Source organism: Strigops habroptila, chromosome 1, assembly GCF_004027225.2.
Source record: "Strigops habroptila isolate Jane chromosome 1, bStrHab1.2.pri, whole genome shotgun sequence".
NCBI lineage: Eukaryota > Metazoa > Chordata > Aves > Psittaciformes > Psittacidae > Strigops > Strigops habroptila.
The window spans coordinates 121,517,602-121,532,233 of NC_044277.2; the positions used below are offsets into that span (position 1 = coordinate 121,517,602).

The 14,632-nt window shown below is 43.9% G+C and overlaps 1 protein-coding gene across 7 annotated transcripts in view; it reads left to right on the forward strand.

Moving 5' to 3' along the window:
• Positions 1-12: 12 nt before the first annotated feature.
• Positions 13-14,632, forward strand: part of ANKIB1 (ankyrin repeat and IBR domain containing 1) — a 93,915-nt gene continuing 79,295 nt past the window's right edge. For 3 of the 7 annotated variants that reach the window (XM_030498085.2, XM_030498578.1, XM_030498404.1), the window contains exon 1: positions 13-529. The gene's annotated coding sequence lies outside the window, so the exon portion shown is untranslated. Of the gene's footprint in view, positions 530-715; positions 792-1,082; positions 1,312-14,632 lie in introns of those variants that run through there. The other 4 variants (XM_030498327.1, XM_030498662.1, XM_030498491.1 and 1 more) reach the window with 3 other exon arrangements.

Consider the following 14,632-nt stretch of genomic DNA (forward strand, 5'->3'; position numbering starts at 1 on the left):
CTCGGCGGATCCGCTTCCCGTCGGAGCGCCACGGGCCTCGGCTGCCGATGAGTTTCCGGGTCGGCGGCCTGAACTTCTGCTGCTGCCGCCGCCGGTTGTTGACCGTGGGCGGATAAAGAGGGAGAGGGACCAGGCTGCGGGCCGGGAGCATGAGACTGTGCTGGCGGGCGGGAAGGTGCTGAGGTGAAGCGGCCGCCCGGGCCCGCGGAGCGCCGCCGGCAGCTGTCAGCGCCGCCACGAGCCGCCGGCGAACAAAGGGGCAGCGAGACGGTGGCAGCCGCAGCGCCCTGCCTGCGCGGAGGGAGCCTCGCCGGCGGACGGGCGGGCACTCCCCACCGCTGCAGCCGCTGAGTGACGGCCCCGGCTGCCCGCGGGCTGGAGCCCCGGCGGAGCGGGCACTCCAGAGGGCGCCGCATCCGGAGCGGAGCAGGGGAGAGGGAGAGAGGAGCGGCTGCTGAGCAAATGGAGGCGCTGAGTGGCGGGCGCGGAGGCGCCGGGAAGGGCCGGGGAGAGCCCCTGTGAGGAGCCGGTGAGTGCCCCACGGCGCTGGCCGCGATCCCGGCGCTGCCTGTGGAGGCTCGGGTGGGGTCCGCGGGGCTGCGAGCGGGCGAGATGAGGCGAGTCCGGCCGCGGGCGCAACCGGGAGACTTCGCACATCTGGGCGGCGGCAGCCCGTCGCATCGCGGGTGGGGCGGGCCGGGGGGCGGCTCCGGGGGCATCTCCGCTCCGTCGGCAGGCGTGGGGAGCGGAGCGAAGGAGGCGACAGCGAAGGGTAGCGCCGGCGTGCGGAGGTAAACAAGCAGAGGTTACCGAGGCTGGCCGTCCGCGGGCGCGGCGGCGGTGCCGGTGTGGGGACGGGCCCCGGTGGGCAGGGGCCCGTGGGGAAGCGTAATGGCAGGAGGCGGTGGGCCATGGGCTGGGCGGTTTGTGGGGTGAGAGGCCGTCTCCGGCCCAGGGTCCCGCAGGCGCCGCGCCCCGCGGTGGAGAGGGTCTCGCTCCGAACCCAGCCGGGTCGGGGGCTCCCTCGGCCAGGACTGAGGGGAAGTTCGGAGCTGCCCGATGGCCTGGCTTCAGCCAGCTGCTGCTGTTGAGCCCTTGCCCGCTTTGTTCATGGCTTGGAAATCCTGCCTTGAAGGCAAAAGGGAAGAAGTGCGAGTGGCCAGAGCGGGAGCGTGTGCTGCTGGGCGAGCTGTGGCAGCTTAACCTTCCTTCCAGGCTGGGTAACGCCGTCCTGAACGGTCTGTCGTGAATGAAATTGAACGCTCACGATCGCGAAGAATAAACCGAGTCTTGGTACTGTGACGGTTTTATGTAAGTAGCAGTATCACTCTCCTAGGCAGGTCTAAACACATACTGGAAATCTGGCGACTTTTGAAAAGGAAGAACAACCTCGATAATTCACGACTGCTCAGCCTGTCCTTTTTTTATGGTTCAAATAGTATGCAGAGCAAATGTGAAGTCACAAAAACACACTCTGTAGAGTAAGGCACGAATACCACAGCTTAAATTGTTTGCATGCACCCCTCTATCATTACTAACCATTGTTGATTGTGCTTTCTTTTTTCAGTGCATTTCTGTGCTTACCAGTTCCAGAAACGCAGTTTTAGTTGTAGGCATAATGCCAGTAGGTGTACTGTAAATAAGCACTTTCCCTAAAAAGAGAGACCACTTTTGAAAGAATTATTAGCTGTAGAGGTTAGCAGTGAGAAGGCACTGTGTTCTCCTTCCACATATGAGTGTTTCATCCTTACTTTCATCTCTTTCATTTTCAGTATGAAGTGTGGTGGATTAATTTCTCTTTAATCTCTTCTTCCGGGGGGGGGGGGGGGGAGGGGAAGGCTTTGGTCATAAGGAAAGCAACAGCATTTTTCAGCTTCTAAGAACATGTGGCTTATTTAGGTGGGGTGTCTACACAGAAGTGAAATGGTAGAATTTATAGCATTCCCCCCTCCCACCCCCGCCGGACATGGAAAGAATAAATGCTGTCCTTACACATAAGAGGCCAAATTACAGAAGAGGCTTCTGGAAACTTTAATTCCAAGACCCTCCTGTGGTCCTGTACTCAAGCAATTCCAACTTCAACAAATTTGAGTTTAGTCCTTGAACAAAAGAATAAAATATTTCAGTAATACAATTCCTGAATACAGATATTACTGAAAATCTACTAAAAAGCTAAACAATGTTGGTGGTGCCCTGTCTTTATATATATGTGCATCTGCAAAATATTATGAATGAAAATTAATTTAAAAAAAAAGAAACTAAAGAGCAGTGGCACTATGGTATTGGTAGCCAAAATACAACAATTTAAGCAAGAAAGCTTTGTGCAATCCCTCAAATTTTTACTTGTGCCATGCACATCTAGATAGGACTAGGGAAGTACATATCTAAGTACATGGTTAGGTTTATTGTGGAAACATGGAGTTTCCTAGACAGAGTTATATAGTCTGTGTAAGTTTACATGTATCTATTTGTATACGTTCTTGTCAGGTATACGAACTCCAGAAAATTAAAGGAAACTAAGCATGTAAATATAAAAGGGAATGACTTCTGCAGCTGTCAGCTTTGGTTCAGTGGAACAACTACAAAAAAATAAAGGGGGGTTAGAAAATGTCATTATGTCTTTGTTCACTGTATAAGACCTTGTTAACACTATGGCTTGTTTAATCCGTCCTGAGCAGTTTCTAACCTGCGGCTCTGTGGCACCTCTGCTGTGATTGATTAACACTACACTGCTTTTTGTTTCAGTAAGAGTTTTGTTTATTAGCAGTTAGCTGGTTTGGCTAGCAAGGTTTATGGTGTTTTTTTTTTTTTCCTTGTGGAATTGGGTTTTTTTAGGCATTTTGTTGGGGTTTTTTAGTCTTTTTGTTGTTCTCTGTGTGGCTTTGAGTTGGGGTTTTTCATGTGTGTTTGGGGTTTTTTAATTATTATTATTTATCTTAGTTTTACTGTGTAGATTTCATGTATTTACCAATTACTTGAATCTGAAAACTTGAAGTTGCTCTCTGCAGTTGTAACTATTGAAGTTTTGCACCTTTGCTAAGGTGACTCATGCCAGTAAGAAAGACAATTGAGAAGCTGGATGTTATGAATATGTGTGCTGAACGAGTGATGTTTCTAATCACATTATGGTGTTTGTGTAATTGATAATGATACATAGCAAAGAGAGATATGTTTTGCTTGAAGAGCAGCCCTGTGGAAATTCTGCAGTGTTAAACATGACACAGAAAGTTGTGTTTTCAACACCATCATAATCAAACAAGACTTTTACTGCTTTCCCTCCCTTCTCCCAAAATACATGCCGCATACTTTTCCGTGGAGTGTTACTAAAATCACACATACGTTTACATTTTAGGGACAGATGATATTTCATGCAAGGTTACACACATTACATTAAAAGTTCAAGATGGAAAAGTCTACGTAAAGTTTAAAATCTGCTAGTTTTCTTTGGAACCACTAAGTATCTTCCAGAGTTTAAGTGGAACCAGAAAAAGTAGTCTTTACCATTGTGGAAGGCCAAGTGCAAGGTCCTCCACCTGGTCTGCAGCAGTCCCCAGTATCACTATGGACTGGGGGATGAAGGGTTTGAGAGCAGCCTAGCAGAGAAGGATTGTGGATACCTGTGGATGGAAAATTGGACGTGAGCTGGCAACGTGCTTTTGCAGCCCAGAAAGCCAATTATATCCTGGGCTGCATGAAAGGAGTGTGGCCAGCAGGTCAAAGGAGGTGGTTACCTGCCTCTGCTCGCATGAGACCGACCCTGTCTGGAGTACTGTGTGCAGTTCTGGGGCCCCCAGCCTAAGACAGGCATGGAAGCTGTTAGACTGGGCCTAGAGGAGGGCTGCAAAAATGGCCAGAGGGCTGGAACACCTCTCCTATAAGGAAAGGCTGAGAGAGTTGGAGTTATTCAGCCTGGAGAAGAGAAGGCTTGGGGGAGACCTTATAGCAGCCTTCCAGTATATAAAGGGTGCTTACAAGAAAGATGAGAGAAACTTACTACTAGGGCCTGTGATGACAGGACAAGGAACAATGGTTTTAAACTGAAAGAGGGTAGATTCAGGTTGGGAATAAGACTTTTTTTTTTTTTTTTTACTCTGAGGTTGGTGAGACAGGTTGTCCAGGGAAGTTGTGCATGTCCCATGATTAGAAATGTTCAAGGTCAGGTTGTATGGGCTTCTGAGCAACCTGATCTGCTGAAAGATGTCCCTGCCCATGGTAAGAGGGTTGGGTGTGATGATCTTTAAAGTCTCCTTTTAACCCAAAACATTGTGACTTTTTTTTTTTAAGTGAGGAATATTAGATTGTCTTATTTGATATCAGTAAAATATTATGGTTTGCATTCCAGACTGCCTTAGTTTATGTTTCTATATGCATATATGTGTCTATTTATCTCTCTGATCTCAAAAAATCCTCGAAGTGGAGTGTTATACAAATAAGCGTAGCAGTAGCAGAATATCTTCAGTTTGTTAGTCCAAAAATCACTTTGGAAGAAGATAGATATTAGTCAGTTGCTTTGCTATCTTTTTTTTAAACATGTTTTCTGCTTTTCCTTTACTCTCTCTTTACTTTGTTAAGAGTACAGTCCTTACTTTCTGCTGCTTTGTTTTTAAACTCACATACCTTAAATTGTACTATGAAAATAAAGAAATAAGTGTCTGTGTAAAGTCAGCCAGAGTTTTCTCTTTTTGATGTGCAGAGGTGATCTGAGGGAGTAGTCGTTATTGCTTCGATCCTCTTCCTGTATTCTTGATTTTGATAATTGAAAGTAATTTTCAGAAGTTGCAAACATCTGATATATAGATTAACATTTCAAATTCACATTTGTGTGTATCCTTGATTCTGCTGTTTTCCAAACAGGAGAATCACTATAATTTTAGATAAAACAAACACTTCTTTTAACCTAAAGCTAATCTGTAGTACTGCTAGTATCCTTGAATATTCTTTAAGGAGCTTTGCTGGAGTTAGTTAATAGGTATTTTCATTTAGTGGTTTTGTTTTGATTTGTATCACATGAATTCTGAACTCTGACTGTTGAAGGATAATTGCAGTAAAAATACAGTAACAGGTTGTAAATGGATTACTGCAGGGAAATAGAAGGGCGTCTCTGCTGAATGCCTAGGATCTTTCCTGGCTTGGGTGGCTTTACAGAGCAGCTGTGTGACGGTGTTGTCTGTAGAGTTCCTCTGGTAACTCTTCTCATTCAGTTCTATACTGACTAGGAAGACAAGGAGCCAAAATGAATTCTCTAAAAGTGAGTTTTATGTTGGTACGTGAGCTTGCACCTAGGAATCGATGTTTGCACACAGCCTGCAGTATACTAACGTTATTCTTTGACAATAAGTTAGTGTAGTTTAAATATTATATCATGACAATTAGGCAGTGTGTTATTAATTATGTATAAAATATTTCTTATGTACAGGCTTCCATGTTGGAGAAAACCTTATTAAATCTTTTGGGGATTTTCACTACTTAACAGAGTTTCAGTGTCTTGTGCTTACCATTTTGACATACCTGAGCAACTTACAGGACGCATGATACAGAGGATTCCCTGTCTTCTCTCTACCTGGCTGAACACAGTGACTTAAGGGATAGGGGCAGTGGTAACAAGTGCCTGGTGCAGTAGGTGCGTCTCCTCTGTGACTATGCTACCTTCCTAGGTGACCTTGCATAATACTTACGAGTCTCTCTGCAGGTCGAACGGAACATTAATGAAGTCAATGGTTCACCTAGCTTGGAGGTGTCACTGAGGTTAAGTTGACCTATGCCCTGCATCAAAACTGCTCCCATAAAGAAAAAGACAGGTCATTGTTCCAGGAGGCGCCATTCTGCAGGGAACAGAAGGCCCAATATGCAGACTGGTTCCACTTCTTAGAGAGGTCTCCTGCCTCCCTGGGATCCAGGGTTAAAGATGTGAAGAGAAAGCTTCCTACCCTGGTATGGCCCTCAGATTATTATCCATTATGGATTTTTCAGGTAGGCAGCAATGAAGTTGCAACAAGAAGTCCAGGGGCAGTCAAGACAGACTTTAGGGCTTTGAGATGACTGGATAGGGGATCAGATGCACAGGTAGTATTTTCCTCTATCCTTCCAGTTGCAGGGAATAATGAGGTAGGAAACAGGAAGAGCCAGCAGATCAATACCTGGCTCCAAGCCTGGTGTCACAGGCAAAGTTTTGGGGTTTTTGATCATGGATCAGTTTACATGACACCAGGCTGGCTGGCGACAGACTGGGTACCCCTGTCTCAAAAGGAGAAAAGGATCTTTGCACAGGAGTTAGCAGGGCTATTGAAAGAGCTTTAAACTAGATTTGAAGGGGGAGAAAGGATAAAATGAGGCTCACCAGATATAAGCCTGTGGATGTCATGCCAGTGTTTGAGGGACAGTGTGCTAGCGAGGTCCTTCAGTCTGCCATCTCAGTGCAGGTAGGGGATGGAAATCCATGCAAAATACACAAGGGTTATTGATGTGTTAGAAAGCACGGAAGTGCCTGAGGATGGTCATGTAGAAATTAGGGCTTCTCCCTGAAAAAGGTGCTGGGATCAATAGCACAACTGAAGTGCATCTGCACCAATGCACGCAGCATGGGCAACAAACAGGAGGAGCTGAAAGCCATTGTGCAGCAGGAAAATGGTGGTATAGTTGCCATTATGGAAACATGGTGGGATGACTTGCACAACTGGAGTGCTGCGATGGGTAGCTATAAGCCCCACAGGAGGGATAGGCAAAGAAGGAGGCAGTGGGGTAGCCATGTAGGTTAGGGATTGTCTAGAGTTTAATGATGGTCACAATAGGGTTGAGTGTTTATGGGTAAGAATCCAGGGGGAAGGCCAACAAGGCAGATATGGTGGGAATCTGTCATAGACCATCCAACCAGGATGAAGAGGCAAACAAAATATTCTATAAGCAGCTGGGAGAAGTCTCACAATTGTTAGTCCTTGTTCTTGTGGGGGACTTCAACTTAACAGATGTGTGCTGGAAATACAATACAACAGACAGGAAACAGCGTAGGAGGTTCCTGGAGCATGTGGAAGATAACTTCCTGACACAGCTGGTGAGGGAGCCAACTAGGGAAGGCACCCGCTGGACCTGTTGTTTATGAACAGGGAGACTTGTGGGTGATGTGAGTTGGAGGCCGTCTTGGGCATAGCGATCATGAGATTATAGAGAAGGAGGGTCAGTCCACCTTGGACTTCTGGAGGGCAGACTTTGGCCTGTTTAGGAGACTGGTTGACAGAGTCCCTTGGGAGGCAGTCCTGAGGGCAAAGGCATTCAGGAAGGCTGGACATTCTCCAAGAAGGAAATCTTAAAGGCACAGGAGCAGGCCATCCCCATGTCCTGAAAGACAGGCCGGTGGGGAAGAAGACCGGACCGGCTGACCAGAGAACTCTGGCTGGAACTCAGGAAAAAAGGAGAGTTTATGACCTTTGGAAGAAGAGGCAGGCAACTCGGGGGGACTGCAGGATGTCGTGAGGCTTTGCAGGGAGAAAGTTAGAAGGGCCAAAGCCCAGCTAGAATTTAACCTGGCTACTGCCTTAATAAAAAGTTTCTATAAATAGAAGAAAAGGAGGGCTGAGGAGAATTTCCATCCTGTATTGGATGTGGGAGGAAACATGGTGACAAAGGGTGAGGAAGAGGCTGAGGTACTTAATGCCTTCTTTGCCTTAGTCTTTTATAGTAAGACCAGTTGTTCTCTGGGTACCCAGCCTGCTGAGCTGGAAGACAGCGAGCAGAATGCAGCCCCCACAGTCCAAGGGGAAGTGGTTAGCTACCTGCTATACCAGTTAGACCCACATGTTTATGCAGCCGGGTGGGATCCACCCAAGGGGACTGAGGGAGCTGGTGGAAGAGCTCACCAAGCCACTTTCCATCACTTGTCAGCAGTCCTGGCTAACTGCTGAGATCCCACTTGACTGGATGTTACCAAATGTGATGTCCATACAAGAAGGGCTGGAAGGAGGATCTGGGGAGCTACGGGCCTGTCAGCCTGATCTTGGTGCCAGGGAAACTCATGTGGAGTGCCATCAGGTGTACAGGACAACATGTACAGGACAACCAGATGATCAGGCCCAGTCAGCATGGGTTTATGAAAGGCAGGTCCTGCTTGACTATCCTGATCTCCTTCTATGACAAGGTGACCCACTTAGTGGATGGGGGAAAGGCTGTGGATATTGTCTACCTAGACTTTAGTAAAGCCTTTGACAATTTTCCAGAACACTTTTTTTGGAGAAACTGGCTGCTCATGGCTTGGACCGGCATACACATACTCTTTGCTGGGTAAAAAAACTGGCTGGGTGGCCAAAGACTGGTGATGAATGGAATTAAATCCAGCTGGCGGCTGGTCACAGGTGGTGTTCTCCAGGCCTCAGTGTTGGGGCCAGTTCTGTTCAATATCTTTATCAATGATCTGGGTGAGGGGATCAAGTGCAGCCTCAGTAAGTTTGCAGACAACACCAAGTTGGTCGGAGTGTTGATCTCCTGGAGGGTGGGAAGGCTCTGCAGAGGGATCTGGACAGACTGGATTGGTGGGCCAAGGCCAGTTGTATGAGGTTCAACAATGCTTAATGCCTAGTCCTAGTCACAACAACCCCATGCAACACTACAGGCTGGGGGAAGAGTGGCTGGAAAGCTGCACGGTGGAAAAGGACCTGAGGTGCTGATTGATGGCTGCTGAACATGATGACCTTGTGCCCAGGCAGCCAAGAAGGCCAACGGCATCCTGGCTTGTATCAGCAATAGTGTGGCCAGCAGCGCCAGGGCAGTGATCATCCCCCTGTACTGGGCACTGGTGAGGCTGTACCTCCAATCCTGTGTTCAGTGCTGGGCCCCTCACTACAAGAAAGACATTGAGGTGCTGGAGTGGGTCCAGAGAAGGGCAACAAAGCTGGTGAAGGGTCTGGAGAACAGGTCTTACGAGTAGCGGTGAGGAAAGTGGGGTTGTTTAGTCTGGAGAAAAGTAGGCTTGGGGGGACCCTATCCCTCTCTACAACTACATGAAAGGAGATTGTAGGGAGGTGCATCTCCCATGTCGGTCTCTTCTCCCATGTGGCAAGCAATAGAGCAAAAGGAAGAGGCCTCAGATTGTGCCAGGGGAGGTTTAGATTGGATATTTGGAAAAATTTCTTCACCAAAAGGGTTGTGTCAGACATTGGAACAGGCTGCCCGGAGAAGTGGTGGAGTCGCCATCCCTTGAGGTATTTAAAAGATGTGTGGATGTGGCACTTACATGACATGGCTTAGTGGTGGACAGTGGACTCAGCAGTGCAAAGTTAACGGGTGGACTTGATCTTAAGGGTCTTTTGCAGCCTAAATGATTCTATGATTCTAGCTTCTGTGGTGTGGTCTGCCATGCTATATAGCATTCTGGGAAGTAGAAACTTAGTCATTGGCTGCTACTCCTCTCTCTCTCTTTGCTGCATTTAGGTTTTCCTTTTCTCTCCAACAAAAATAATGACAACAAAAAAAGGTACTCAATTTTGACATGTGCTGTTATTGTGAAAATAGTACCCTAGAAGCATACAAGTAAATAAAAAGAGTTTTGGAAATATTGCAGTCACTAAGTTCCATGGAATAAGGACTGTTATGTGGTAGCCAAATGGTGTATATTCATTTTGAAGGAGTATTTTTAAATTGCTGTGAACCACTTAGTGCTTGCTTTGTAGTGAAGGCTGTGGTTAAAAAATACAGTCTAGGCATTTCCAAGTCACTGTGCTATTTTGAGTGAATCCTTAAGTTTGCTGGAATTATCTGAATTATTCCATTTACATTTACAGTTGACGGTCTGTAAGGCATAGACATAGCCCTCTCTCACTTTCTGAAACAAAGCACAGGTTAGAGGAATAGATAAAGAATGATTAATTTCTGGATCATTTTCAAGACTGTATACCGTACAGGTCAGTTTGAGAAACTTGACTTCTGGTGACCAGACAATAGGCTTTGAAAAGCAAAAGAACCTAGAGAGAGTTGGTTTGCTGTTGAAGAGACCAATTGGTTGTAAGTTATTCTCTGTATTCAGTGAGAAAGTAAACTATCAGCACTTGTATACCTCCTACATATAAATTTGAGAAATGCTTGTAATTTGGGGCCATATTTTCTATAACCTGGAGTAAGTTCTTATATTTGTGTTGGGTTTTTTTTTAGGAGTCATTATCGGAGGTAGATAATAAATGCTTATTGAAGAAAAGGTCAATTCCTTATTTTCCAATTCTGGATTAACTTAAAATACTAAAATACATTTAATGGAGGCGGATTTCTTCATGTAGTATCTTTAAATATCATGCACTTAAATCCTTTTCCATTTATGCAAGTTAACAAAAGTGTAATGTATTGATAAGAGGTTTGTTTATATGCTTGAACCACGAGGGCTACTACTATTGATAGGGCTGCTACTTCTCTTCCGTACAGAGTCTCTGCCAGATCTTGTATTAGCTGTTCTACCTTAGTGTTGTGTTGGTATTTCCTCTGAGTTTACCTACATGATGTTCTAGCTTCTAAATATTTGTTCCTATTTTCTTGCTTTTCTTTTTTCCATCCTTTCCGTCTTATTTTTCTGATTGTTTTGTTTTTCACTGTGGTCTCATATCTCTTGAGCCAAAGGTTTGTTTCTTTTATAGACAATATGAATGGCTTGTACCTTTCATCTGCTTTTGCAGAACATTTTTATGGAATCAGGATTGTCTTCAGCATCATCTGCTGTGATAATTGCTGGAATGCTGTGTTATGCTTGCCTAATGCCTCTGCCTCATGAAGTTAATTGGATGAGTGACACCTTTTTAGACACGCTGTGGTGTCAGAGTTGGTTGTTTGGAGGTTTTTTTACCACCGTCAATGAATTGACACTTCTGTGCAAGCAGAAATTCTAAACAGTTCTTGGCAGATGAAAACATAAGAAAAGGCACATAGTCTTGAATAGGCTGTGAAGCAAAGCACTAGCAAGAAGTAAGATAAACTAAGGGAAAATTAAAGTCAAGTGGGCAAGTTCTTATGTGAATACCAACCTGAACTAAGATTTAACTGTAATTCACATAGAATTAGAGAGAGGAAAACATAATTTTGTTTTGAGTTGGTTTGACTGAGACTCTGACAGATGATGTCAGCTAGTGGTAACCCGTGAGATAACTTATTTGAAAAGTAGTAAAAGCATGATTGTGGCTAAGTGTGAAAATTCTTATGCAGTTTGATTCTGTGCTAATTGGCTTAAGCAGTTTAAATATTGACTTTTGAAAAATGTGCTGTAGGAGTGTTGGTGATCTCCTCCCATCCCTGTTTTGGTTTTTTTCCTATGAAATAAGATTCAAGGAAAGATACAACTTTGGAGTTTATTTCAAAACAAAGCCATTTTTTCAATGCCATTTCTGGGAAAATACACTTAAAGTTTACATAATGATGATTATGTGTATACTAATGGCATATTTCTTGACTGTTTTATATACTGTGTATTCAATTGCAGTTAAATATAAACATAAGTTGGAAACTGATTCTCTGCACCAGGTACTTCACCTGAGTGTCATCACTCTTCTTGGAATTTGGCATAGAAAAGAATTAGATTTTTCTAGTTTATAAATATAATTTGGCTTTAAAAATAGGCCCTGCTAGTTCTTTCAAGGTACTTTAAATGACTGTAGGAACATCATGTCCTGTTTGCGTGCAGCTGGTTTTGGTCCTGATTGTAAATTACTACAAATGAAATAACTTAGTGGAGAAAATTGTATTTGTTATATTTATTAGTTTGAGCTGTGTTTACAGTCCACTTAAGCCCTCCTCTTCAAGGAGCTGTCATAGATGTTAATTAGGGTAGTAATATCCCCCCCACCTCTTTTATTTCAAATAGACTTGTAATAGGAATTTTGAAGGTAAAGTTAAAAATGGTGTATTTCCTGAAAGCTGCTGCGTAGAAACTCAAAATCTTGCTGTATTAAAAAGGAAGAGTGTATTTTTTAGGATGCACAGGTGAAGCACTGATAATGATAATTGAAATATTTCCTGTTATGAACGAGCCTTTAGAGAAATAGATTTAAAAAAAATGAGAAAAGATCATGATATATACTTGCCTGTGTTTTTGCACTACCACTGTATTAAATACCGGTTCTATTAAAATTTGTCATAGACTTAAGAATAGAAATTTTAGTGTTGCTGTTATTTACTGATGAACTCTTCTCTCTACTAAGGGTTTAATTGTTACTATACTGCTGTAGTGTGCAGTTGTGTGTTTGTATTTTTATTAGCTACTGTGTGTGTAAGATAGAAAAATAATATATGCAAGGCTAGATGCACATCAGTACTAATTTTCAGCAGTAGCAACCTGTAAATGTTGCAATAGGATTTTCCTCTGAAATGTTCATTTTCTTATTACTTTGCCTGTGTAAATTACTTGAAGAATTGTTACTTTTTCTTAGGATTTTTTCTTAAATCCGTGTGTCTCTGCTATGCTCTAGATATCAAAGCAGCTGGGGGAAAAGCAAATGTATTAATCTCCAGTTAACTCGCTGTTATGTTGAAAGACTACAGATAGACATATGGAAATGTCCTGGCAGAGTAGAGCCCAGAAAATTTGTTGTTAGTCTGTGAAAATGGTGAATTTCATCAATGTCTTGAAGAAGCTGCAAAAGTGTGTGGCTTCTAAACTGTGAAGACCAAAGTTCCAGCTGTGCTAAAACTGCAAGTTACAAGTTTAAAATTTTGAAAGAGCTTACTGACTGATGCTGTTTCATTCACATTTGCTAAATAGTTGAAGTTATCTCTATACCCATAAGGTGAGGATTTTGGTATTTTAAAGCTCAGTTCTTGACACACAGCTATATAGCAGACTTCATGATAGCAGAACATGTGGTTCTTCCAACACATTTATTCTACAGAAATAATCCTACTACAAAATTGTAATACCAAACAATCTAGGCCTATGCAGCATTTTAGAATTTACAATTCTAAAATAAAGTGTTTGTTCTTATGAAAGAGCTCCAGTTACTTGCATTTTCTGAAGTCTTGGAGTTACTCAGCCTGAGACATTACTAACAGCTCTGTAGCTGTTAGTACAAATATACAGTGGTTCTTAATTTAGGCCCTTTTCTCTGACTCGAGAGTCACTGACACAGATACTTTACATATTTAGTTCTCCATATTTAGAAGGATGGGTTGGAGAGAAATCTTTCACTGGAGCTATTTCAGTGAGTCACCAAGAGCAAACTGTCCATTAAGAAAAAAAAATACTGAAGAGGCTTTATTTGGTGGCTTGTGTATTGAAATACAAGTCCTTTGTAACGTCCCATTTACCAACATGTTAATTAGTCAAAATTAAACTACTTGGAAGTCCTGTATCCTTTTTAGGACATGATAATTAGTATTAAGGTTAAATAGCACAGCTTTGCATTTACAATCTTCATTAACTACCTGGATGAGGTGGTGGAATGCGCCATCAGCAAGCTTTGTTGATGACACCGAGCTGTGTGTGCTGGAGGGCAGGGCTGCTCTTTTGGGGGACCTCAACAGGCTGGAGAATTGGGTTGACACCAGGCTTGTGGTGCTCAACAAAGAGTATGAAAATTTAAACAGAAGAAGCCTGCGCAGTGGTACAGGCTGGGCACCTATGGCTAGAGAGCGATGTTGCAGCGAATGACATCACTTTCCTGGTGGACACCAAGTTGAATGTGAGCAAGAAATGCGCCTTCACTTATCAAGAATAAAGCGAGTAGCTGAGAGAAGTGCTGTCAGCTTGGCATTTGTGTGGCTGCATCTGAAACAGTGTCTAGTTTTGCGCTTCGCAGCATGGAAGAGATGCTGACGTAGAGGATCAGGTCTCGAAGAAGACTGCCAAGATTATTAGGGGGCAGGAGCGCATAATGTAGAAAGAAAAGCTGGAAGAGCTGTGTGCTCTTGGAAGAGCTGGGTGCTCTTGGCATTCAGAGAAGACATGGGAAAGGATCTTGTTTTCAGTTAGTGGGAGGGTACAAAGACAGAACCACATTCTTCTTGGAGGAGCTGGGTGACAGGGCTAAAGGCAATAGAAAAAGTTCGAGCAAGGGGTGTTTCAGTTAGACGATAGGAAAAGATTTACACCATGAGGATGATCAAATGCTGGGACAAGTTGCCCAGAGAGATTGTGGGGTCTCCATCCTTGGGGGTACTCTGAACTTAATTGAGAACAACCTTGGGCAGCCTTTGAAGCCTCGAAGATTGCCCTGGGTAGAGGACTGAAGCATTTGACATCCAGAGGCTCCTTCCAATGTAAATAACTTCTTGCTCCATATCAGATGGTACGGTTGCACATCCAGCCATTTTCTCCCCCTCTGCATGCAGCTGGTTCTGGCCCAGCTGAAGCATGTGGCCCAGAGGGCGGTGAAGCTTTGTAGAACAGAACAGTGTGATTATCTCAAGTAAATTCTGCTTTACAGCTCAAATCCTGTTTTGTAACCTGACTTCTGCATAGTCAAAGAGTTGTAGTGATTAGTGCTTTGAATTATCACTTCTTAATGGAATAGACTAATCCTGAATGAGGTATCTTTTTTTTCTGGGATTTTTTTTTTTTTTTAATAATAGTTCGGGGTTTTTTCTGTACTATGCCAAAAAACTTTTCCTGCTGTGCAGAAGTAGCCTGATTTCTTGTGCATCCTTTCAGGCAGTTAAATAAATATATAACTATAAT